At 48.5% G+C, this 27,814-nt stretch overlaps 1 protein-coding gene across 1 annotated transcript in view; it reads right to left on the reverse strand.

Annotated features, from left to right (window-relative positions):
* The window catches only part of LOC108546035 (mucin-12), a 306,160-nt gene that overhangs the window by 92,807 nt on the left and 185,539 nt on the right, over window positions 1–27,814 (reverse strand). Inside the window, exon 2 of the mRNA XM_017897950.1 lies at window positions 10,080–10,193. The gene's annotated coding sequence lies outside the window, so the exon portion shown is untranslated. The remainder of the gene's footprint in view (window positions 1–10,079; window positions 10,194–27,814) is intronic.

Here is a 27,814-nt window from a genome sequence, read left to right on the forward strand (position 1 = left end):
CGGAGCGAGTAGGACGGTCGTCGTTGCGAAATCAAGCTGGAAGGCGATTGAATATTCATGCAGAGAGAGGAGTCCCGCTCTCCCTCTCTCTCGCTCTCTGTCCCTTTCTCGTAGACGTCGCTCCCCATTCCAGCCGTCTGCCCGGCATGGAGCTCCCTCCAATCCTGACGTTGGCACCTGATACGGCCTATGCTCGCGCGAACCGCTGAAACGCGTTATCGAGCATCTCTCTGGCAACCGGCAGACGCGTCCCGACGTTCGAGAGCGCCGATTATCCGCATTGTACGCCTCGAGCTTCCTAACACTTTCCGTATACAATGCGCTGGGAAACTTTCGAGATTCGATTCTGCGCGAGAGATCGAGTTCTCGATAACGAGTTTAAGTTGCTTTCGAGAGATCGATCGGAAACGGTAGTTACTTCGGATTGTGCCGCCGGAATACCTTCGTCGAGCTTGCGACTGTGGCACGCGGCAGGATCGGAGAGTAGCGACGCTCGCGATATGGGCAGTTGCACGGCGCGATGCATTTCACGGAAAATTCGCGGAAAATTTCCAAACGCGTCCGTGACACTGGGTACTTGTTGATATCTACAGGGACGAACCCTATTGGAGAAGAAGGAAGCCATTTTTCCGCTCCTTGCAACGTCAAGGGTCCCCCCGGAGTCAACGGGGGCCTGGTTTATGTCTTTACCACCGGCCCCCCATGAATCGTGGACCAGGAAAAATGCTGTCAGTTCGTTGGTGACCCGAGTGCGATTCAGACCGTTTTCTTAACACCTTGCGGCACAGGATTTTATAATAGATAATAAAATAGACCCGTGTCGCATAGAAATTTTATGTTTAGCGTTTTAAATGAAACAAAATTGGTATATTTTTACTAATTAAGGAATCAACTGCTTTAAGTAAATAAGACGAAATATAAATATATGCATATGCAGCTATTGCAATACTTCCAGGTGGCACTAAAAATGTCCCACCATGCATTGAATGAAAAAGATGGGACATTCTTAATCCCTCCGTACCCCAAAGAGTAAGAGCAAGCACTTGGGCAATATTTGAGGTGGCTGGAATACTGTGTTTCTATAAAATGGTTTAAAAAGTTAGCTTTCGAGCTTTTTCTAAATACTGTTATTATCGATGCTCTGTTCATGTTCGAAGAAATAACGGGAAGAAAAATATCAGTCACGTCATTTCGAAGACAATTGGTGGATGCACTTACACGACAATTAAACGAGGAAATTCCTAAGCAAAAATAAGACGAAATATAAACCTATGCGTAAACAGCGATTGCAGTATTTCCAAAATGTCCCACCATGCATTACATCAAAAAGGTGGAACACTTTTAATCCCTCCGTGCCCCAAAGAGTTAAGAGCGATACCGTTTTCTCGGCACAGTCCCCCTCGGAATGATAAACTCTGACATAATTCGACATAGTGCTTTTCGCTCATTTAATCCCTCACGATATTCCTTCAATATCCCTCACCAAACGTCAGTTTCTCGACTGTACTCAAATTTTTCCCGGATTTTAACGCGAGTAATCCGTCGGTGCCCCGACGTCCGTGAAATAGGTACTCGAGAGTACGAACGCGGATCTCAGGCGGATGAAAAAGTTTGGCCGTACGTTAAAGTATTATCCATGCCGTTTTACACGTGTTTACTTTAAAATCGGCGAGAGAATCTTCCGGAGGTGGACTTATTGCCAGAGTTTCCGAGCAATTTCGCGCACGCCACGTACACTGGGTCGAGGGGGTTGCGTAAGAGCGTTGTTCCTCGGACGAGGGCGAGAAGTGGCGAGAAGGAGAACACGAGGCCGTGCAACGAAACTTGGCGACCTTTCAAGCCGGAATTCCGGGGTCTTCGTTCTCCTGCTAGGGTTTAAACGATGGAACGAGTCCTTGCCCCCTGCCTCTCTCTCGCGCAGCTCGTATCCAAAAAGACGGTGAATCCCCGAGGGTCGCAACTGACTTCCGAATTCGTGACACGAAAACGCCGAGAATCGGCTCTCTCTCTCTCTTTCTCTCCCTTTTCTCACGGCTTGGAATTCTCGCACGAAGCGCGAAAATACGAGCTGGCTCTACGAGCGTGCGCTGAACGCTCTGGATTTAAAACGAAGAGACTAAGAAATACCTTAATGGAGCGTCCCATCGGGAAACGGGGATGTCTGCCAGGGGAATTTCGTTAGTTTCCCGAATAAAACGGACAGGAACGAAGTATACTTGTCCATAAACGGAGATGCCAATCGCGATCAACGATTCCCCGGCCTCGCGCTTCGTCTTTGGCTCGTTCCTCATCGGAGAACACTCGAATTAACGAGGCGAACCGTGACAGAATTTAGCACGGTGTCTTAACGGGGCTGAACGCGAAATTAATGGCCGACCGGGGAAAGTCTCGATCGAATTACTCGGGCGTCAATTAGCGAGCGATTAATCGATTCGCCGGAATTCGTCGTTAACCGCGCGGATTTTTCCTCGCGAGGAAGCCTGCCGCGGTAATTAAGCGGGCCCGCGCTTACACCGCTCCACGCTTTTCATTAAGCTCGAGCGCGTGGAGTAATTGCTTCAGCGTTCCACGTGTCCCGTTCCCCGAGCACACCACTGACAACCACGCGTTCCCCGTTCGATCGTCACGCGCGTACCTCGTTCCCTGCCAAGTTCCGCGATAGCGGGAAAGAACATGGTTCCTCGACCTGGGAAAACGCTGTCTCGTGCGTCTCGTGCAACGAGTCGTCGCTGTACTACTCCGGGAAAAGCGGGACACCGGGTTGAAAGGGCAGGTCTGTCGTTTCCACGAGAAGCTCCCGTGACTGCACGAACGTTCCGGCGTGACCTATCAAACGACTACACCGGTCATTTGCCAGTTAAACGTCTATTTGGCGGAGAGGCGAGGGGAAGGAGGGTCGAGAGCCACGGAGAGACGGACCAGCACCGTCGGCCAGGTCCATGGGGTTCGAGTACCTTTTTACGAGCCCGTTTCGCTCAGTTCTCGGGACCATAGCGGTTGCGGTATCGTTGACCCTCGGAGGTAGGGGTGGTCGCGAATAAATTCAGGGATGGCGGAACGTAAAGTTTTATACGGCAGCTTTCTGAAATGTTTGGTCACGCTTCCATGTCGGCAAACCGTGAGGACAAGAATGCTTCGTAAACGCGACTACCACTTCTGTATTTTTACGCGTAAAAAGGACCGTTTTATGAAACCATAAACGAGTTGCTTTTCAATCCGTTTTTGGGGGCACGAGCCTAAATTCTTTACTCGTAATCTCATTCCGGTTAAATACACGGGCATCGAAAGAAACGAAGCGGAGAGGAAGAGATCTATGAAATCGAGATGGGTGGCGAATCGCGTGCGCGATGAGTCGCGCTATAAATATCGCGTGGTACCTAATAAAGACGCGAAACAGCGTAACACGCGACTAGCAGGACGTGCCGATGCTGTCATAAAGCAAGCGAGCCATCGACTATACGCTTCGCGTTCGTGGATCGTCGCCAGGCCGCGCCGGATCGCCGCTCGATCGCTCGCGGCAGATACCAGACGTCTGCGAACAGTATCGATGTGCCAGGCGAGACGACAAAGGTATTCCCGATAGAAGCGAAGATGAAAAGGCGGCACCGGGAGGAGGATCGGCGAACGGTTATTCGCCGGGGGTACGGGGCCCCGCACGGTTTCCGCGCCAGTCCTGCTGTATAGCGTCCAAACACGCCGACGAAAGGTCCTTTCACCTTGGACTAGGTGACGAAACTTTATCGTTCATCGGCAGAACAAACTCGATCGGAATGGCCCTGCTTCGCGTCCACGTTTACCGTCAATCTCGCGACCTGTTTGCTCTTCATATGGGACAAACACGCGTGCGGCCTCTGTCCTGACCTCTGAACGGGGGTTCAATTACAGCTCTGGTAGCTTATCAGGCTAGATCGATGCGTCTTTGCGATGCATGGGCTATTATTCATACCGCGAGTTTCTCCTACGATTACACGGCGGTACGCGTTCTCCCATTATTTATCCCTTTGCCGTCCAGGTCGTGCTCGGCGCCCTGTCCCGACTAATTCGTGGTCGAAAACACGCATACTTCGCGGTGGTACTCGAAATTTAACCCCATTTTTAACAAGAAACAAATAAATAAGTACCTGTACACAGGTGTAATTCCAATTGTGTACATTCTGATTGGAAAATGACGCGGTTATGTAACAACGCGAAATAATAGAATAGTATCAATCAGTATCAATCAATTACATGTACCAATTAGCAGCAATTGCCAAAATTGTAGTAATTATGGGCAAGAAAAAAGGAAAAATATAAATTCTGCTGGTTTGTGTTGGAATGCTAAAGACACAAGTCGAGACATCTTACATATAACCTCGATGTTAAAATGTTTTTTGATTACATACTAATGTATGATCGTGTGTCGGTCGGTCACCAGTCAAATTCCTTTGTTCAAACGACTCAGTCTCTATGGAATCGTTGTACAGCACACACCCGATCGAGTTATCAATTATTAAAGCCTTGCCTTTTTCTAATTAGTGTTCCTTTCTTTTTAACTCCCCTGCCATCCCAAATTCTATCAGTTTGAACTGAAGGAATACATATTTTATATAAACTGATATGACAGCGAGGCCTGGCAAGGAACTGAAGTGTCGCGTTCCTGACGCTGCTAAAAAGGAGAAAGATTAAACAAATTCCAGTGTAAATCCCTGCCAGGCTGATACCAGCCCAGGCTACACACTCATAGCCACTGCATTTCAACAGAAATAAATACGTAATAGCTAATAATGGTATACTACTAGCCGATTACCTGCATATTTACGAGTTTACACTTCCGTCAAAATAAATTATCTAAGTTTTATATTCTATACGTTAACCATTAGACAGCCACAACTTCAATGCGTTGAGTGTATTCTTACTAGGTCTAATAATTATATCTAAAACAAACCGATTAGAACGGAAGATCGAAGCCAGTCCGACATGGAATGGCAAAGGGTCACTCGTTGCCGGAGTATGATTTTTCCGCGGAAAATCGCTGATTCTCAGGGGCACCCTCGAGCAGCACTCTCGAGCGTCACGCTCTCCGCGTCCGGGAGAATGCGCTTTTCAGAACGCGCTTTTCGCTCCTCTTTTCTCCGCGGCTGCCGTCGTTGCCTCGTAAACCAGGCATCCCCGTAATCCCAGTCTTTCTGTATTATTTAATTTTCCCTCCCCTTCCCGTTCCTTCCTCTCGCTTTCGTTCCACCCCTCGCGGCCCCCGTCTGCCCCCTTCACTCGGTTACCGCATATTTACGTTTCAAATAATCCTTTACGCGCTTACGCTCCTCGCCACGCCACGGAGCTCTCTTCCCATGCGGCGAATAAAGACTTTATTCTATTCCGCTTCATTTTATTCCGCTCATTTCTGCGCTCCGTGCGCGCGCACACTCCGGTCCCGGGACCATTACGTGCACACGTACGCGCGTAGCACGCGCACACGTAGCCAGGTAGATCCAGGTAGATTATCGGCCGAGCGAACCGGTTACGAAAGGCGTGTAGCCCGAACGGACGGGCGACCCGATCGGAATTGCTAATTAGGCGCGTGTAAAATTACTGTAAATCGACGAGCCGACTATTACCGTAAACAGCCTATCCTGGCCGGGAATATTTCACGGTAGGGGGAGGGCACACACGGCTCGTTCGCGTTTATCTTCGCGGCCGAGATTTAAACGCGGACTTGGCGAACGATTTTCCGCCTCGTCGGAGAACGCGTGTTCGCTCGCCGGGACGGCGAGACGCCGCTGTTTCCAACCTTTTTCGAGCAACCACCACGGCCTGAGCGAGAACCGATGTTCGCTGGTAGACGCGTCGCGGTGCGAGTCAGCCGGGAAAGGAAGTTCCGTGTTCCGAGAGATTAACTCCTCGCCAAGGCGTGTGCGTGCGTGTGTACACGCGTGGAAGAGGATCGATGGTCTTCCCGATACGCGCAAAGTTCATCGAATCCCGTTCAGCGTTTTAGAAAGTCCAGGCAGGTGCTCTTTAACCCCCTTAATTGCTCGCTTTAGCGAATTTAGCGTCGACGAGATCGACGTCCGCGCGTGACATGTTTGTGTTGTAGATTCAAAGGTTAGAAAAATGAATACAGTGCTTTACTCATTCAGTACATTTTAATTAAGAATAAAGAAAATAAGGGATATAATACGATTTATGGAGATACACTTTTAGACTAATGTCTGAAGAGAAGTTTCGACCCTTTACCTTCGAATACAGCGAAAAATGGCGCGCGAAACTTGTGGAGAGAAGTGGAAAGCAATTTCTTGTACGTTTCTTAACAGTTAGCCAATTAACCCTTTGCACTCGACGATTTTCTGGCTAGAGAAGAGTAGAAAATCAAAGATTCTCGACTATAAAACTGATTATACTTTTTTGAACTGTAAATAAAGAATTATATAACAATAAAATTATAGAATTATTTGACTTTAATACTTTGCACATTGTTATATTACATTAAATTAGATATATTAATCAATATCGATCTTCCAAATTATACGAAATGGTGACTGAGGCTCACCTCTCAAGTGCAAAGGGTTAATATTGTAGGATGGCGAAAACTGGTCTCGAGACACCGAAAATTGACGAAGGGACAAGAACACGATAACACAAACTCAAAACTCGTAAACTGATTTAACTTAGGAAAAGAACACCAAGATAACGAAACGAAAACACACAAAGATGCACTCTTTTTTAGCACTAGGTGTACGAACGTTATCTGTATACCTATTTCTAAGGACACCTGTCAAATTGACAGCTAAAGAAAACCACGTGCCTTTTTTTCAACGATGAGTTTAATTTAAAGACAATTATATATTATATTAACAGTCTTAATATAAGTTAACTGAATCTGTTATCATCGTATGACTGGAGCAACCCTTCCGTCAAATTGACGGGTTCCGTAAATCTAGTGTTAACCCTTTGTACTCGAGAGGTGATTCTTAGTCATCGTTTGCTTTAATGCTACAACTTAAATAACGAATGATAATAATTATATCAAGAACATCGAAATAAAATTATTCTATTCGTTCGTTTCTCACGCAAAATCACGATTTTCTTTTCTTAATTTTGGCATAAAGAGTATCAGTGAGCTTATAAAAATCTAAGAAGAGCTTCGAATTGCATCTTCACAACGAAGAGACCTTCGAGTCCAAAGGGTTAATTCTTTTTCTAACATCAAGTGATTCACGCTTGTGCTGGTCACAATCGATTTCTAAGGACTCTGTTTTTGGTCGTCAAGCACCATGCTTTTATGCTTTTCTTAACCTACGTTTCACCATTCCGTAGGGCGATGGCCAAGCAACTTAATTTTGTTATATAGAATAACTTTTCCATTTGCTTTTAGAAAATTTACAATTCGTTTTACAATTTGTTTTTGTTGACAATAGCCGATTCGCGATTTCTTTTGGCATCCTACAATGTATTTATATAATAATATTTAAATATTGAGATCAATTCGTAATATAATATTTTAAACAAAAAGATTCACACTATTTAGAAAATTCTTCTCTATTTCTCGTTATCTCGCACTCTTATTAACACGTGTTTACTATTTCACGATTCTCACGTAGCTGTTTCATTTTAGCACATTCTTCTAAACATTTTTTATCAAAATTCACACTAGATTCCACTTGCCTATATTGTTGGAAATTAGTTACGCCTATGCAACGATAGTGACAGGTCTCTTAGAGGTTGCAGGCCAATACCGACCTTTGAACTTCAAGATACTATGCAGGCATCAAGGGGTTGGTTTTTGGGGTTTAAAAGGGCCTGCTGTCCCTCGCAGCTCTCACTCTCAAATCAGGAACAGTGCGGATAGCTTACATATTGTGACTCACAGTGGTGTGAAGAAGACTCTCCTGTTTTATTTGTATATTGCATAAAGTGTATACATTTCACTTATATTAAACTTTATATATCAAATTGCTGTACAACTGAATACAGTTACTTCCCTGTACGTTAATCATTTGGATTACCTTCCCGAAATTCCCAACACATTAATGTTTGTGTCATTCCAAATCGCTTTCATTTATTCTACCTTAATACCATTCACAGAACTGACTGCTGAGAGTCAAGAAAGACCAAAAGCAACCATCGGTGTCAAAGCATTGGAGATGCTTCGGAACAAAAAGACAATGCACAACGTCGTCCTTCAACGGTCCAAGCAGTTGCTTCAGCGGACGCTTTGTCGCCAAAGAAAGCATCCCCATAAACGCACCCTAATTAATTATACCAGAGTCGATACTGTATCTTTGACGCAGATCTGGATACGAAGGAGTAAAGTACGTCACGAGATAATTTCTCGAACTTCCGACGGGATGCTCTCCATCCGAGCTGCAAGCTCAACTTGTCTACGCTCTCGCGACGCGGAGCATACTCGGGACGTCGGGTTATTAATTTAATCTAGCTCCTATTACGTTCTCTGCTTTAAAAAAGGGACGAAAAAGTGGAGGAAAGGTTGAACCAGTTTCGAGGGAAGTTACGAGAGACTTTAACAACGCGATACCCTATACGGGATATCGCTAGTACTCCGTTTGCTCCTGTTTGCATGAAACAAGAAGACTCGTTAATAACGGATAGATCGGTGGACCGTTTGATTCGAAATTCCTCTAATTAGCAAGGATCCTGCGGTACGTTTGAAGGAGCATGACGGGAACCGGGGCGCTAGGTGGCGCGATAAATATTCGAAACGACCGGAATTTCGGATTCATGAAGTTCGCACGTGGCCTATGAATTAGTGGCAGGAGGTGGTGGAAGTTTAATCGAGAGCCACGTCCTTGATATCGGCCGCGGGGAAACGCAGGCGCAGCGATGCACGCGCCTCCGCTTGAAATTACACCGTGGCTCGGTTCCGTTCCTCCGGGGGCTACAAATCGTCCCGGAGTATCTAGATCTCGCGTAGTCCTTGCTCCACTTTCCACCCGCCGCACGCTCCCGCCCTCCCGATGCCTTTCAATTACCGTAATTTTCGTTATAAATTTATCCCGTTGTAAAAACGTTTTATTACGCAATCCGCTCGATTTAGTGGCCGCGCCGATTTCGCGCGTACCGGCTCGTCCGTGGGTCTTACACGACGGCGAACCAGAGGAACGAGAAGGCTACGCCGCATTCGAGTCGAGATTCACGGCGATGCTCGTTTTATACGAGCTCGAAGGTTACGGTTCCCATTTCCGTGGATAAACGAACGGATCTTCGAGATGGCGAATTTTTTCTTATCGTCACTCGGTCACGCCTGCGTTCCGGGTACCCCGACGAGGAGAAGAACGCGCGCGGAACGGAAGCGAACGATTTACCGGTTCCAACTGGGTCGTCGCGTGATCGCGTGTCCCTTCACCTTGAAAAACTTCGGGTATCCTTTAATGATCTATAACGACCCTCCGGGTGACCTCGAAGCAACATGAGCTTGAAACACCTTTGAACACCTATCCGGAGACCCAGATTTTTGTACAAAGTTCGGAACAGCATCGGTAATTTCGCGTTTAATTCGAGGAAACGGCGAGGAAGAACAACGATCGCTCCGCTTCTCGCCAAGCTGTCGCTGAACGCAACAGTCAGGTCTGACGACACGACTATTAATAGTAACAGCAGTCAGCCACGTTATTAATATCTGTATCCCCGTTTGTTCCTGAAATCCCACGGCAGACAGCGTCGCTGCTATTATTCATTGCACGTGGACTCATCGAATGCCCACACCGCCTAAACCCGTTTCAAGTCGACCCCGTCGTCCCGTGCTCCTTCGAACCTGCTACTCCACGCCAGCCGAACAACGCTGCCACAGAGTCCCGTGAAAGAAACGCTTTCCGATATTCCGTCACGCGATCCTACCCACTCGTCCTGTCTCACGATCAGCCTGGGTCGTCGTTGGTCGCGATTAAACGACGCTGTCCTGTCTAAAACGCGACTATTCATCGGACACGGGGCGCAAAATGGCGGCCGCGGGTCGATTTCGGCTTCGACCGGCGTCAAAGGCGAGTAGAAAGGATATTTGCTGTAAAGTCGGCGCGTAAAATGACGTATGGAAGGACCGATGCATAAAAGACAAACATAAAGGCCGGGGCGAAAGAGAATCCTACCTGGTGTGGCTGCAGGGTGTCAGGGATGGGCCGTGGTGCTATTAGCCAGCCGTGCTTACGGGGCGCATAAGCGCAACCTCCACCTCCGAGCTACTCCGGCTTTGTCTCTGCATCCTGAAAAAGCGAGAAATAAGCGAAATGAGTTTTATGCCGTGGAGCGTCGCGCGAGGGCGACAAAGCGCCGCGACGAGCCTGCGAATGCCGTTCGCATCGCCGCGGATATTACGAAATTTATATTGGTTCCATTGTCCCGACTCACGTGTATAAACGAACATTATTTATTCCTTCAGGTGGATACCGTGGTAGGCAACGGGTGGGGGGAGGGGGGGCGCGAAAAGATTAATTAGCACTTGGGACGATCGACGAGCTAGCTGTACTGTACCGCTGGTATCACAGTGGGCCCTCGACTTTCAATTCGTTCCTGACAGTGTGTGTGCGAATGTAGAATGTTCGAAAGCAGAGGGATGTGAAAATGTGCATCAAAAATTGTGTTTTAAAGTATTTGTTTATCAATATGTATACGTAATGGAGTTAAACAAACGTGTTCAACACTAAATGTACCAAGAGGGGTCAAATGTGTGGTAGTGGTTGTGTCATAAAATGTGTGGTACGAGTGTGAGGAATGTTTGTGTGGAAGGATGTGTGTGCGACAAGTATGACGGAGAGTCGCGAAAAAACAATCAGTAGGTGAATGACAGTCATTACATATAGACGTTGTGTGAGAGAGTCCTCGAGAGATTATATCGCAGTTAGAAGCGAATTTATTTTTAGTTATAGTTTTATGTTGTGCTATTATCGTGTGAAATAAATCTTATTAGTTTATCCATTTACTCACAAAATGACCCCTTGCAAAATTTAATTTATAAATCGTACATTCATTGTTATTTCTTTCGGTCATTCGACATTTTGTAAATTCTCATATTGTCTGATTGTTTAATTCTTCCTACCATATTTTTCGCCGAGAAAAATTCTTTGCATACCTTTATATACCACGAGAGGTCATTTGACCCCCTATGGTAAGAATAGGTGTGTGTAAAATACCGGTTCGTTTAGTGTTAAATGCTTTCGAGTGGTTTCTTTGTAAATTTGTCAAGAATTAACTGAACACCGCCCTTTTTATTCTTTTCTGAAAAGAAAAGCTTAAAAAATTGAATTTTTAAAAATGTGCGAAAGTCGGGGGGCCGTGTGTACTTGGGGTACGAGACGCTGTACCCTCGAGGAAAACGATTATCCAATTTATTCGGTGGCGAAATAAACAAATTTCGAAGATCCTTGGAAATCGATTACAAATGAAAGAATTTCGAATAGGCAGAAATTGTTAGAGGGCTACGATGATAGACAAAGGCCAGGCGGGCTACTTGTTTACAATTTCTGGTGTCAGCCACGACGAGTGGTACAAGGAAAAGGACTGGGATATTACGAGGCAGAACGTAACTAATCGGACCGTCTTTTGTTTACATTTTCAGTTGTGTTCGAGCAGTGGAGCGGCCAGCAGGTGTCACACCGAAACCTTTCCTCCTGATTCTGCTGTTTCGCTGCTTCGCTGTATACGTGAGTAAATACCCATTGTACTAATATTATTATCGAAAAGTTACTATAAAGAAATCTCAACACGAACATGCGAGTTAATCTTACGTCTTTTTACGAACGTAGGCTAGATCAATTGAGGTTTCAATATTTAGCTTTTCATTTTACTATAATACAGAGGACGAATATGTTAGATCAGATATTGCGTTCTGGTTTAGACTGTCTTCTATCTTATGTCTCCGTGTATGGATCTATGGATTCGAGAGTGTGGTGACTGACTGTGTGGAATGTGAGTGATGGTCACGTGCTTTTCTATTCGTGGTGTGTATAGAATTCGCTGTTCTTTCCGTGGTGATAGTTTAGCTAAATTCGAGGTTTCCTGTATCGGTGATTCATTGGCTCTTACTAGGGACTACTAGGGACTAGGGATTAGTAGTCCCCACGGTGGTTTGAGTATCCGTGAATCACGGGTTGCTAGTAATAAAGGAATAAAGTAGACTCCAATTGACAAGGGACGGTATTTTTGGGAATGAATATAATTATATTAGGACCGAGGAAAATCGGACGCGATCTTAGTTAGTTCAAGTACTGTCACTCCGGTGGTCTGAATCTTCGCGAATCACGGTATGTTAGTAATAAAGGAATGAAATAGACTCCAATTGACTCGCGATGTTCGGAATTTTTAAAAATAAATGTAGAGAATGAATATAATTATATTAGGACCGAGGAAAATTGGACGCGATCTTAGTTAGTTCAAGTACTGTCACTCCGGTGGTCTGAGTCTTCGCGAATCACGATATGCTAGTAATAAAGGAATGAAATAGACTCCTATTGACTCCCGATGTTCGGAATTTTTAAAAATAAATGTAGAGAATGAATATAATTATATTAGGACCGAGGAAAATAGGACGAGATCGTAGTTAGACCAAGTACTGTCACTCCGGTGGTCTGAGTCTTTGCGAATCACGGTATGTTAGTAATAAAGAAATGAAATAGACTCCTATTGACTCGCGATGTTCGGAATTTTTAAAAATAAATGTAGAGAATGAATATAATTATATTGGGACCGAGGAAAATCTGACGCGATCGTAGTCTAAGGATTGTCACTTCGGTGGTATGAGTCTTCGCGAATCACGATATGCTAGTAATAAAGGAATGAAATAGACTCCTATTCACTCCCGATGTTCGGAATTTTTAAAAATAAATGTAGAGAACGAACATAATTACATTGGAACCGAGGAAAATGTGACGCGATCGGTTCCATGTCGCGAGTGGTTCAATTCCGTTTAACGAAATCCCATAATATCCCGACTCAGGGAACACTTTCAAATTGACGTTTAACAAACATGACCTCCGTAATGAGCGGCGGAACTCCATGCTGAATAAACATGTAAATCAGCGAGCAACCCTAGCTGGCTGGAAGACGCCCTTCACATCGAATAATATACATAGCGCAAGGGTTCTGAATTCCGGCTACCCTCCGTGGGATCGGAATCACGCTACTCCAAACACACGATACACGTAGCGACGTCTGGTCCACGGTCGACTCGTGAAATCGATCGTTTGTCAAATTCGAAAAGCGACGGCGCGAAGGCCCGTTGCACGCGCCGGGTTATTAATATTCCTTGCCGGTCCGACGATTTCCTATCGCGCGTAGATACTCGAGGTCCCGCTTTCAAATTGAGGCGCTCGGACCGGCCATTTCTGCGTGTTACAATGTCGCTTTTAGATACACGCTGCAAGTTTGATATTGAAAAAAAATGAACGCGGCTGGCCGAGGATTGATGGACGAGAGAGTTGCACCCGCGGGGCCGACGCGCCGCATCGGTATTCGCTGCGAGTGTACGATTCAACGTCGATATACGCTCGGCCCCCGGCCTTGGCCGCCCGGAGGAAGCTCGATCGGCGTGGAAAAACGGCCACCGGTAAGTGGCTGTTCCCATCAGTCTTGTTACCCGTTATAGCGCGACGGATCCAATCCGATTTTCCGAAAAATTCCACCCTTCCGCGTCCATCGACTTTCCGAACGTATTGGCCCATATAGGGAGGATTCGTTGGAATTCCAACGGCATACCCGTAGAATCGAATTTGAAAAAGACAGAGACTTGGTTTTATATCCGAAAAATTATAGAATAAAGATAGGAAAAATTACGGAAGACTTATTCGCGGACGCTCCGCGAGGGGTTGAATTGAATATCGGGGCGAAGATGTATATCCGTTAAATGGAAGTTGCTCTCGCGATTAATTTAATAAATAATCCACCCGGCGTGCTGCTTCTTCCCGTCCATATTCAGCCGTGGTCCCGCCCCGTGATAAAATAATTCACGGCGGAAGCGGATCGTCTCATTCGTCACGCCGTAAACGCGTCCACGTGCGCGGCGTTAATTGTTTTCCAAATTAATTCATATTGTGCGACGAGCAACAGATCAAAGCGCAGCCACGCCGGGGACAGTCGGATCGGTTAATAACGCAGGCAGAAATTAGCCGGACGGTTAAATATTTTCATTAACCATTGCGTCCTCGTTGTTTTTTTACAGTCGATTGAAACGGCCGAGCGCGATTAATTACCGATAACGGCTAATGCTTTCGTCGAGCGCAGCGACCATCGCGAGATTTAACGTCCGTTTACGGGGGCGCAAGCGCGGCTCGCGTAATGGTCGCGGGAAGAGGGAAAAGGCCGGGTTGCTTGCCGTTGCAGGAAAAGTTTATATTGGATTTCATATTTAATGCAACGCACACCGTCGCCGCGAGGACGCTCGCTTCCCAGATAAATTATTTATGTCGAAAACGCTTTGTCTCTGTCTGGCGAACGGGGGCTGACCCGCATCGACCGGGAATCAGGCGGCTCGAAAGAGGGAGAGAAAATAGGGGATGATCGTCGAGAGGCTGCGATAAGCTCTCGATTCGGAGGAAAACCCTCGATCCTTGGGGGACGGTTTCCGTGAAATCTCGTCGACTCACCGTGACGTCACCTCCGCGTCGCAATCGAGACGTCGTGGTCGCGGCGCGTAGGTATAATCGGAGGATCGGAACTTGCGCGATGCGAGTCGTGCCACGTACAAAGCGCCCTGTTGGCAAGTACGAAGCTCGAAAACGGCGATAACGCGACGACCAATCCGACGACGAGCGCCTGATGTAATAAGCAGCCGAGCGTTCTGACGCAGATGCTCGCCGACGATGAATATACGAGGCCCGATGACGTAGGGTTCCGGGAGTTTGCAAGTTTCCGAGATGTTAACTCTTCTCGCGTACGGGGTCCCCGATATCGTCCTAAAACGGGCAAGTTTTAGAGACCCATAACAGCGCGGGAATAGAAATTCATGGCCTGTGGGGGTCGTAAAAATCGCGGGACCGTTGGCGGACGCGTTAATCGTTCTCGGTGAGGGGGATGCATAAATTATCCGATAAAGAGGTTATACGTTGGAATGGAACATTTCAAGGAATCATCGTATCAAGGAATTTCGCTGCCGTATTTAAAGAGGTCAAAAAGGAAGAGCGAAGACGAGGCGGGGAAGTGTTAGAGGACGGAGAAAAAGGAAGGAAACGAACGCGACGTTAAGTGAATTTTTATGACTTCATCGTGACTCGGAGGTCACCGACGATCGATCTCCACCCCGACTATCCGGCTTGACAATAATAAAAGGGTTGATATTCTTCGAAAGCGACGGCAATTACCATGCAGCGCATCGTTAATGGTCCGCAAGTGCCACCCCTCGTGTAATGACCGGTTGGAAAGTCGAATTCCCGATATTCACCGGCATTCCGTGCATTCTCGCGTCTCGGGCTCGGCACTTTTCGTCGTGTTTTAAACAGATTAGACAGAGTCGTTGTCCATTAGGTATGCGATTAGCGGCCTCGATCGGGGTAATTTCCCCGTTCCAGGAAGAGCCCCCTTACATCCCTCTCCTCACGCACTCGCTGCTCCATCTTCCCCGACTGGTTTGCGCAAACGTGAGAATCGAATACCGGTCGTTGGTACCCTGTTGCACGGTTACGCGAACGATACCGCTGTCCCGTGCTTTTCCTTTCCTCCGACGGACAATGGGAAAGGTTCTCACACCGAGCTGAATCAAGTCGGCAATGAATTAGAATTCATTAACGATAGATCTTCTCCGGCACGATCGATATTAATCGCGAGGATATAGAACGACTCTCGATTCATTCCCGATTCGCTCGTTTATTTAAAATAATCCCTCGATTGTTATGCAAAGTACAGAAAAATTCCGGTACCGTGCATACGTAGCTGACTCCCATCGAACTATCGAACTATCGATTCCGTCGTCGACCGCGAGTTTCACCCAACAACGATCGGTCTCGAAAACAAACGGAATCTCTTTCAACTACGAGTACACCAAGGATGATCGATAGCTGGCCCGCAAGTGACTGTAAATCTTCATTTCCAATTCCCGGATCGTCCTATACGAGGACGATCGCTCGCCCGGAACGGTCGACCAACTTTCTACTATTTATCTTTGTCCGCGAAACTCGTGTCGTGCCACGCAAGAGCGTGCGACTCCCGTGAACCGATTCCAACGAATCGATCCTGCGGCGCGTCGCGACGGAAAGGGCGTCGATGGCCGCGTTTTCGCGGAAGCGTCGCTCGGAATGCGTGTCCTCCGGTTAGCGTGGATCAGCTGGTTCCATAGGCACGAGCCACGCGTGTTCGCTCGGCGAGCGTGACGCGCGCTTATGACGAGGTGGCCGGGGTTTCGTGGCGATGATAGAGGCGGTCGTTGCCGCTCGCAAACGAACGGATATCGTGCTCGAAACGCCAGGCAGTTTGCAATTCGAGGGAAGGAATCGATAGGATCGAACCCTCGTGACCGCGTTCTTCGAATGCCTCGACGAGCTTCAGATCCGTTTCGCGATATACAAATATATATTCGAAATGTTTCTTTGACGGTTTGCCATTAAGAATCTCGCGTCTTAAATATATTATTCAGATAAAGTTACGAAAATTCGATCTGTAGGAGGTCCTCCCTTCCCCTCCTCGACACTCAGGTATCCCACTCCGTTGTGGTAGTGCTAGAAGGGATGAGAGGAAAAGGAAGGGATGTGTTTCGTCCTGAGTCTGCTAGTGGATTCATCGGTAAGGCTAGCAGGCCCAGCCTTAGACGGAGGATACATAGGTAGCATAGGAATTTCTATTTACGAGGGGTCCGAGATTCATCGAAGACTTGGGAGAAAGTCCTCGAACCTTCTTCGAGTAGGAATCCATCTATTGACGAGAGTGGAACGTTTGTTGCTACAGATCTTTCGCTACCTGCTAGAACTTTGACCGTCGTGATTCGTAAACTTGTTCTGCATGATCGGTTTGGTGGTACATTATTCAAAATTGAATATTCGAGATTCATCTTCGTCGCGAATCTCTGACACGTGTTTCACTATGTTACTTTTACCCCATAGTTATGCACACACGCGTCGTAATCTATCTTGGCATAGAAATAGAGAGTCGAAAACGACTATCATTCTCACCCTCGATGAATTCCAACTTCTAGGAGGTTCGAGGACTTTCTCGCGAGTCCTCGGTTTACAACCCTTTGCTTCCTACAGATACAATTTCCAAACTTTCCTAAGTATCCCCCGTCTAAGGCAGGGCTTGCTAATCAACCTCACACCCACAGAAACACATCCCTTCCTTTCCTTTTCCTTTCGTCCCTTCTAGCACAACTGCTACACGAGGATACCAGCGACAAGCTGACTTCAACAATCGCGATGGAGGGGACACCCCCTACAGTGGGATAAAAATGAATCCGTGAAATGCTCGAAATCTTCAATAGCCATAACACCGTGATAATCCTCTTTCGATACTGATTCCATCGATCTTGGAATCATAATCTTTCTTCTTATTTTCGATGCAGGAAGATTGGTCTCGCGTGTATAAAAGCCTGATGAGTTTATTCCTCGATTAAAACGTGACTCGGCAATTTGTCACGCGATTTGCCCGCAACGTCGCGCGAATTCAAAACGTCCGGAATGCTCGCGCGTAATCAGCGTTGGCTATTTCGCGAGGTTATAAAATCGCGCAGACGTTAACGTTTACGTGTTCCGTGAGCCGAAACAGCGATCTGAGACACGTAGGGGGAGATAAGGAGCTTAGGTCCCCGTCAGGGGCGTACGACGCCAGGATTGTTTCTCGCTGTGCGGTGCATTAAAGAAACTAGTCCAGCAATTTCTAGAAGCGCGTAATTTCCGATTTTTCGCGAACATGTTACACGGAAATTTGGAATATCGAAGGATAACTGGGGGGCTGCGCGAGACTCGAGGAACTGCTCTAACTCGCGCACGGTTGTGGGCACGGCTACACATCACTCGGTGTCGTAGTTTAATGCCTTAATTTACGACCTTGTTATATCGTTGCCAAAGATTATACCCGTATTTGTTGCGCCTTATTTTATCTACTTATCGCCGCACTCACGGACTTTATTGCTATATCACCGTATCGCTACCGGGGGAGCCTACTCGCGCCGATAATCGTTTCCCGGGTCGATTAAAATCGATTGAAATCGATTAACGATTTAATCTCGCGACGATAAATTGTATTTCCCTCCTCCCGCGAGCAAACAGAATTCCGGTTACAGAAGTCGAAGAAGGACGAAGGGAGGGGGGCTATCGGAGATATCGCCACACGGAGAGAATAGACGACCTCCGCGGGTACAAAAGGATGGTCGCGATTCGCGATGTAATTAGAAATTCCTGCGTACCCCTGGCCGAGGGTCTCGCCCGGTGGAAGAGCCTGGTCGCGGCTTCTCCTGCGAACCCGTTGGCCGAGGTCGATTATCGAGTAGCCCCGGACGTTCGAGGCGGCCCGAGGCCGGACAATAAACGGCCGCAACTACTTTCTCCCCGCGTCTGACCTGGCTCGCCGCTGATTACCGTCGAGCAAACGAGCAACCGAGGATTATTACGACAGCGTAATCTTCATTGTCTTTATACGCGGGAATTATACGAATAGCCTGGCCGCAAACGCGCAGGTGAAGCGCCGCTTCGCGGTCGGTGAAAGAAAAAATGAAAGTTCTCTACGGTCGTCCGAGCCAGCCTCGCTTTACCAAGGCAAATAAACCCGAAGAAGCGGCAGAGAAGCGTAACAATAACGCTAACGCTGCTCTAGCGTATAATTAGGTTCGCCTGGCGTATAACGCGATCGCCGTTTCAACGTTGCGCCGCTTTTTCGCGCGGCGTTCGCGAGTATTTCGGGAGAATTGGAGCATTCGAGTTTCCGCGCCGGCAGATCGCGATTCGCGATACGCCCTGTCCGTTCGTTTACGTTTAACGGGTGTACCGGTAATTTCTGCAACGCCGCAACCTCGTCGTTGCGAATCGAACGAACGTTTACGCTCGCAGTCGCGACGTAATTACCGCGCGGTTACGGGACTTAAAGGCACGTTTATGTCGTCGGTTTTATCTTCGGCACGGCTGTAACGTCGTCGCGATTTAAAAAATCGCAGAAAAAGACGGGAAAGAAGACGCGACAAAGGCGGCGCGGCGAGGACGAGAAAGGCAATGGACGCGTGGACGGTTCGCGACGTCGTTACGGGGTAGCCAAAAATGGTACAGAAGCGATACGTAGCTGCGGCACGTCGCAAAGTTCAAGGATACCCGCGAGCAGCTGAAAGTATCCTGCGTGATCGGATGGTCTAAAGTAGCGCTACACGCGAAGCGGCTCGATCGATGTCCTCGAGCAACTAGACTGTACCGATCGCGCCGGCAGAGCCGTGCCTGCACCGATAAGTCTTCGATCATTGGAATCGCGTTTTCCAGTTCGCGGTTGCGGTCAAACGGGGGATTTAGCCGGGACAAAAGAACAAAGAAATCTAGCGAAAAAAGGCGCACAATGCGAGCGGTCAGTTGCGCTTCCGAACCGGTACGATTTATTCAAACCTTTAGCCCGTACGCGAGAGAGCCGTTCTCGGGAAACGAGCGAAACAAACGGATGAAAACGGATAAGCGAGTGTGCCGTCGCGGCGCTCCAGACGCGACCTTTATTGCGTTTCAGAAAGGATTCGAGCGAGTAGCTGGTAGTACAGAAGTCTGGATATTAACGATTCCTCGAGACGCGACGTTAAATGGAAGCGGGCAAAGGGAAGCGATCGCGGAGGTACGAAAGGACGGGGAAATAGGTCAGGGGGCAGAGGTCAGGCGCAGAAAAGAAAACGGTCATGGCTGCCTTCAGCCCTCCTTTCGCGTATATGCGATCGATCGCCTAAGCCCCTGGTTCTCCCTTTCGTCTTCCCTTTCGCGCTCGATTTGTCATTCGATATTCCTACGCCACTGGGCTGGTCTTTCTTCCGTCGAAATCGTTACCCCGGCATCGGGAAACCTACCTCGCGTATCCAAACTAATCGTAAATTCTCCAGAGTATTTACGCTCTTTTATTTACCCGTTCCCCGGTTCGATACATCGCGACAAAACGTTGCGCGAGAAATAATTGGTGGAACTAGCGCGAAGCAGGGCCCCCCGCGGAGGCAAGAGCCATCCATCGCGCGCAACGAACTCTCGGCTAGGGAAACTACCACCGAATCCTTTCATCCGCCGCCAAACTTGTTCCCTCCACTCGAGCGATTTCCAGGTCCAAAGAAGTTTTCGCAAATAGCCAGGCAACGAGCTCCCCGGCTTTTCGCGAATTATCGAGCGAACGTTACGTTGTTCAACGTCCGGGGATCGTCTCGCTAATTGCCGTAGCCGAGCGTTGCGGTTCTCCTTGGACGAGTGCCGGAAGGGGAAGGCAGATTCGCAGGCGCCGTTTCCAGTCGGCCACTCGCCGCCTCGTTCGTCTCACTCTTTAACTCGGCGACAAGGAGGAGTTCGCGCGCGGAGACTTAACTCGACGATAACGAACCGCGGTCGAGTTAAGTTCGACGATGGCGCAGCGTTAATTGGTCGGACCGGGTATAAGAGAGAGACTCACGGCGTAAAAGAGCGACGAGAGGGGAACGGGGAGGATGACGAAAAGATGAAGAGAGGGAGACAGCGAGAGGCTGTGGAAGCTTCGTTTCGCCGGCGACATCACCTTACAATTTACATTTATTTCAACGCTCGGATCCCAGCCGAAGCGTTACGCCGAAGCCAGCATCCGCGAGCGCGCCGCCTGGAATCGCAAGTATGATCCACGGGTATTCGGGATTCCACGTCCGACCTCCGCGCGAAATTCAATTGGCGAACTTTGCCGGAGACGTTTAACGAAACGCGCCGGAGGTGCCTGCTAATGCACTACCTCGCGTCGTCGTTTCTTGCCGCGTTACCGCCACGGTTCGTTGCCGTTTTCAACCGTCCGATGGCTTCTCTATCTACGGATAGCGGTTTATTCTAAATTTACACCGGCTCTCCATAACTCGCGAAACTCCTGCGAGCTCCGCGTACACACGACCGGCTTCTCGCACCCGCGCTCCTGCTAAATGCGCGCTATTTATACGCTTTTGGGCACCAACGCCGAGCCAATTAGAGATTGACCGATGGCGCGCGCGCGTAGACTCATGGAAAATGGAGATCGTACGGGTACCGCTGGAACCTTTTCACCCGTGAAGGATGCAAAATTGGATCCTTTGCGAAATCTCGCTGTCCCTTCTCTTCTCTTTCCTACGTCCGTTTCGGGGATTTCGACTTTACGACGGATCGCGAGGGTTCGGGTGGACGAAAAGCCGGTAAAGGCGATTAGTCGAAGACCTCGCGAAACAAACGGTCGCTGGACATCGAGGTGGCGCGTTGCCGAGATTTATTTGTCGGCGGAATACGAAAGGTGGCGACGTTTGTGTGATTGCGCGAGGTCCTCGCCGCGGTGCCTGCCGACGATACCTCGAGCAACAACTCGCTCGTCGATCCAGGCGTTCGATAAATCTTCCAGGCAGCCTTGAAAACTCCTCCGCTCCGTTTCCTCGTCGTACGAAGCGGAGGCGTTTCTTCGTTCCATTTGCATAGCCGTTTCCTTCGTTGTATAATGGCATTCGTGATCCGACGCTATAATTCTCCCGTCGAGAAGTCGTCGAAAAGTCGTGGAGAAATCGTCGGGAAATCGCGGAGAAATCGTGGAAGCAAAGAATATCATACTCGGACGCCTGGTTCGTCGGATGGAATTGCATTCTCGCGCTTCGTTTCGCTGCTCCCCGAAAATTCGATCTTCCGACATGGCGGTTATTTATACGCCGAGTTTCCACGATCGAATCGACCCGATAGTCGGATAGGAAAGTTTAATTCGGATACCGGCGCGTCCGAAACGTACCGTTTTCCCCTTCCGCATCGGAAATGCTCTTTGGCTTCGACGTTTGCTCCTCTCGTCCGGCCGCGTACACAGCTATCCAGCGATTACTCCGCTTTTACCTTTCCGAATCTAACGCGATGCGTTACCCTCGTTTCATCGTTCGAAACTTCATATTTCCAAACAGCTTGCGAGAATTCCGCTCGAATCCGCCCGTGATCGTAAATACGTAGGCGGGCTGGAAATTTAATAAACCCGGCGCAAACACGCCGAGAAACTAGGGAGATGGAGAATTAAAAGGTAAAAAGCGACGAAACGACGTTGCGTTGGGACAGTGGCGGAACGGTGGCCGTGGCTCGGCGTGGACGTTAACGTCGCGCTAATCACGCGTAATGCGGAATTAACGGGACACCCACGCGCGCTCATCCACGAGAGCGACGCTCGCGCGACCGTTGGACGTAAATGTTGAATACGATTTGGCCGGGCCATACATCAAAATGCCCGTCGATGCGACCGCGCCGGAGCCAATCCATGCCAGAAACCACCACGCGCGCGCGATCCACGCTCAACGACGCTCCAAAATTATACTGGAAATTATCATCGGGCCCGGCCGCGTAGAAGGCCTCGGTAAATCCCCCGCTGTCCAGAGGCCGTGCAAGCCGGGCTAAAAATCATTTTATTAATGGTATGTTAAGCGTTATTTATTGGACCCGCTCGATCTGCACGGTTGATCCTCCTCCGCGTACAATTGCGGGGAAAACGCGGCGCGATCCCGGCACGGGATAACGGTTTCGATGCGTTTTTAATACGTCCCGGCAAAGGTTCGCGCATTCCGGGACAATTACTTTTCAAGTACCCGACCTGTCCGTGTTGCTCGTATTCGTTAAGCGTGGTTTACGCGCGGGGAAAAGACCGGGATCGATGAGCAGGCCGCGTACGCGAACATCGCGCTCGGTGTTTACCGATCACGCGTTGTCGAAAATTTCGGAATGCCTATTCGACGCGGCCTCGGATAATAATCGTTGGTATCTAACCGAGCGGGAATTCACTCGCGCGTACTTGGAATTACGGTTTTTATCCCGCGGCGTACCGTGACCGCAAGTACGGCGCTGGTAAACGGAGCGAGGAATAAAAGGCCGCGGAACCGCGAGAGGAACGGAGCAGATGGATCGAAACGCGGAGGAAAGGGAGACTGTGCGCGTAAAACCGCGACGGGAATTGATAGAAATAATACAATTTTATTTTCTCCATGGCGACTGCTGCGCTCTGATCGAGCGGCTTATAGAGGGAAATTGCAGTCCGTGTCCCTTCGGCTCGATCGAACTAATTAGGGGCCGGCCACGAGGAAAGTAGACGTCTCTGCCAGCGCGGTTCCGCGATTCAAAAGCCACGATCCGCGCAATCGAATTACAATGGCTGAAAGCGAATTCGCGAAGCCGGGATCGCGTTTTTCCACGGCGAGCGTTTGAAAGCGGTCGCGCGTGCCAGCGATCGGCCTTTAATCGGTAATTCCCAACGCTTAATTAACGCTCGATGTATAACGTCTGTGCCTGGCCGATAAATAAAGCTCGGCCGACGGCGGCGACGCCGACGATGGCGGTGGCGGCGAGCTAGAGGGCCGCGATCGAGGTCGAGCCGCGTATCGTTGAATTTATATTCGTCTCGACTCATCGAGCTCTCCGAGATAGCGTTGCTTTATTGCGCTCCGCGAGATAATCCGTCGCGCGTTGCGAAACTACGCCCGGTTTCGGACAAGACGACGGCAACGAGCGACGCAATTACTGCGCACGATAATACACGATATTTCGGAGGACGGGGCCGAGAGATGGACCGAAATTTGATTGTGGTCGAGGATGTCTGTGGTCCGGTTTAGGGTGCTCTGCGTGCGGTTGTTTGTTGTTATATTTGCGGCCGGGCTCGCCATTGTCTCGTCAAATCATCTAGCAGGCATTTATACTCGTTGCATTTCCTGTCGCGCAGATAGGCGTCGAATAATTCCTTTCCTCGCGCTGCCATTTAATTATTTACTTCTACTCGCGCGATCATAATCACGCGTCGATTTTCCTCCATCCCTAACACCGATTTCTAATTTTCCAATAATTATCGCGATACCGTTACCGGGGGTATTTCGATTTTTGAAAAATAATTCGATGCCCGAGGGGTTGAACGGAAATAATATGAACGCGGAAACTTGGCGATAAACTACCAATGGCTGGGCACCCAGTCCACGCAGGCTAACTACTTCCCGTTAACTAATCGCGTTACACTTTCACCGCGTAATACCGTAGAAATAAACTGAAATTCAGCGAGTAACTCTAATTAGATACTATCAGGCTGGAGTGTAAAAAATAGACGAGGGAAAAGAGAGAAGAAGCAAAGGTTTATCTGGCGCGCGCGCGCGCGCTCGAGCTTGCATCGAGAATCACTCGGCATCGAACGCTAACGATGCTGTTATTCCTCGTATCGCGATATACCTGCCGCGGAAACGATTAATCGTGGCAGAAACGAACGCTCGAATCCCGTGAATCGTTCTCGTCACCCTCGCCTGCTCGGTAACGCGTGTGCTATTACGTATTACCTAACCGCATCACTGTGTACCCAGCGTCGCGCGGGTACCCAGCCGTGCATGTGTAGAGAAGTCGAGAATAGAGCGGTGGGTGCGAGGTCGAGTGACGTCACGCGTTCGATGTTCCATCAAGTTCGTGGGCACGCGGCTCTATTCTTTCCTCGGGACTTGTGCAACGACGAGGCGGCGAAACGAACGTTCAACGCGGTAAATACGGCGCTGACGGTGCACGTTCCTGCCCTCTCGAGTGCCAGTGAATGAATTTATTCGCGAAAGATTCCGCGGGAACGCTATGTGTCCGCGCTCGAGTTCCACGCGTGGGCGTTCCGAGCCCGGGAAACGCTTTCCAGCCGATAATTGCGTTGGATGTTGGTCCGCGGCCGATGGTCTGCGTGGATGGTTTGCGACCCGCTGTAAATCCGCCGCGTTATGATACATCGCTTTGCCATAAGTTACGCGACCCGTTGGAAAAAATCCAGATTTTATCTATGAGCTATTTTCCACGGATCGCCGCTGATTAAACGTAATTTCCGTCTACGGTTATTCCGTGATTTATCGAGTTAATAAATACGTTCGCGTTTCCACGCGGTTTTAATCGCCAGTTCGAAAAACGCTTCCCGTTATTCCTCCCGAAAAGCTAATGCCCTTGCGTCGCGCGCGAACATGGCCGACACGCGCAGCGGAATCTATCCAGCCCCGAAACCCCGCTCGGGCATGTGTATTATTTTTAAAATCGATTTCCCTCCGCTCCTGCTCCACCAATTGCAGTCCGAATTTCCCGTCCAGTTTTCCTCTCTTTTTTCGGCCCCCGCCGTCCACGAAGCTTCTATTTATTGCGCTCATTTTAATCGATAAATCTATATCGAACACTTTTCATAAATAGCACTCTGTGCCGATCACCCCGGCTCAATATCGTCGACAAACGCGAGTTCTCGCGTCACGGTGGACACGAATCGGTGTGTTCCACGATAATTCGCTCGACGGCGAAAAACACGGCGTGCACAGGTGGATTTACCTGTTAAGAGGAAAATAAGCGATGCCGCGACGATGCCGTTTGCCCGAGAAAAACCGCCAGTTCGCCGCGGACCGATCGCCATAAATTCTGCCCCGGCGACTATGGCGGTCCTCGTCGATTTCGAGCACCGGAGCCAAGGATTTCAGCGACCGATGATCGTTAATCATCGTCCACCGGGGGCTCGATCGCTATTCTACGATCGGAGAATCATCCACGTTGCTTTTCAACCTCGCTAACATTTCTCACAGGCCGAATCCGACTAGCGATATAATTCTCGCTGGTCGAGATGCGCGTTTATCAACGTAATTAATATCGCACCCCCGACTAGGATTTTTCGAGAATAGCCCCGATTATTAAGTATTATTTTCGCTCACGCTCGAACGAATTCGAGTATAAGAATGTCGTTTAGGAATAGCGAAATAAAATAGTTAACGCGTTAAACCCTTTGCACTCGACGATTTTTTCGTTACAGGAAAATAGTAATTCGAAGACTTTCTGTCATAAAGTGAACGATATTTTTAAAATGGGGAATAAGAAATCGTATGCAAATTAACTCTTTGAAGTCGAGAGGCGCTCTTCAGTCGCCATTTGATAAAATTTCGAAGCACGATATTGATAAGTACGTCAAATTTTGGATAATGTCACGGTGTGCGAGGTATCGAAATGAAATAATTCTGCGTGTTAATTATCGCACGATTTCTTATTCCTGCTCGGAAAAATATCGTCAACCTTGTAACAGAAAATCTTTGAACACTTATCCTTCTTTGGCCAAAAAATCGCCGAGTGCAAAGGGTTAATTAATATGTCAAATTTAACATAATGTAACGGTGTAAGAGGTATCGAAATCAAATAATTCTAAGTATGAATTATTATACGATTTCTATTTACTGCTCAGAAAAATATCGTCATCTTTGTGGCAGAAAATCTTTGAACACCTACTCTTCTTTAGTCAAAAAATCGTCGAGTGCACAGGGTTAAGACGTAGAATTATTTTACTTCGACATTGCACGTATTGTCAGAAAATTTTAAATTTGATATATTAACATCTTTAGAATCGGATTAAATGGCGATTGAGAGTCGTCTCTGGAGTACAAAGGGTTAAACGCCACGTCGGTTTTACGTGCCGTTCCGTTTACGCCATGGTTATCTGCCATGAGGGCCCATACGGCCCAGCGAGGCCCGAACGGGAAGTCCCGTGCCCGTTCCTAGAGACCCGCGTGGCGTTTAACGCGTTAACCAGTTGCGCTATAAAGACGTGCCACGCACGTCGAGATGCTTTTGTTCCAAAGCCGCCAGCGACGTGTATACCACGTCGATAGGCATTTGTCGCAGAAACGAAAACGACGTGTCCGTCACGTCGGCTAACAGTTAGCTCGCAGACGCGGTGCGACGTCAATGTAACGCCTTACCGCATGCTATATTATAGAGTGTGGCAACCGAAAATTAAATCGTAGCGCAAGAGGTTAAATAATAAATGGGAAATCTAAATTTGCGAAAAATACAGAGTTCGCGGAAGCGTAATGTCCCCGCTTCTATTCGTATCGACCTGGCTATGGTTAAACGGGTAAATATGGAACAAGGCGAATAAACGAAAATACCGGTGACTCGGGGTCATAACAGGAGTAACAAGGAAACTTGTAACAGTGTGGATTCTTTCCATGAAGGGTCGTAGAAAATTTCGATGAAGCGTTCCGGCAACGCGGTTTCGTAAAACAGTTTTACAACCGCGGAGGTCTGAAAATGGTCTGACTGAAATCCGAAAATAGACTCCGACAGGCGCGATAAGATAGACATCGACAGACCGAGGTTGTACTCGGCGGAAGTCGAATACAATAAGCCTCGAACCGATATTCGTCGATATTCTCGTTCCACGACGAGACTGAGGGAAGGTTGTTACGCGAAGAGCCACGAGATCGATCCATCCCTGCCTTTAATGTCGTTTCTACGCGGCAAGACGCGGAAAATCACTACGACGAAAGCCGGGAAAAGTACGTAGGAATCCTTGGACGTTGAGCAAGAAGGGGACAATGGTCGAGTCGCTACGGGTCAGGGTAATTTCGTCTCTTCGCGGTTACCTGTCACGGCTGCGTCCGTGAATCGAGTATCGATCCACGGAAAACCCTGCTGGGAAAAAATCCCCGATTTGAACACTCGAATTTCCTCGTGTTCTACGTGATCTAATGGCGTTCGAACGAGATTCGAGGCTGCTCGCGTGGTTCCTTTTTGGCTAATGAAATCGGAGGCCAAGGCGAAATTCGGATTGCCGGATGCGACTGAAGTTGAAGGATTTCAGCGTGGAATTAGGTATTCGAGAGGAAGTACCCGGGTACCTGGATGAAGTAGCCTCGCAAATATTTGTATTGGAGAGGCTCGGAGAGGACCAACTTCCATGACGCTTGGAAAGATCAGCGCGAGTCAGCTGGAAGTAGCATTCC

The sequence above is a fragment of the Eufriesea mexicana genome, unplaced genomic scaffold, assembly GCF_001483705.2.
Source record: "Eufriesea mexicana isolate 0111107269 unplaced genomic scaffold, ASM148370v2 scaffold596, whole genome shotgun sequence".
In the NCBI taxonomy this organism is placed as follows: Eukaryota; Metazoa; Arthropoda; class Insecta; order Hymenoptera; family Apidae; genus Eufriesea; species Eufriesea mexicana.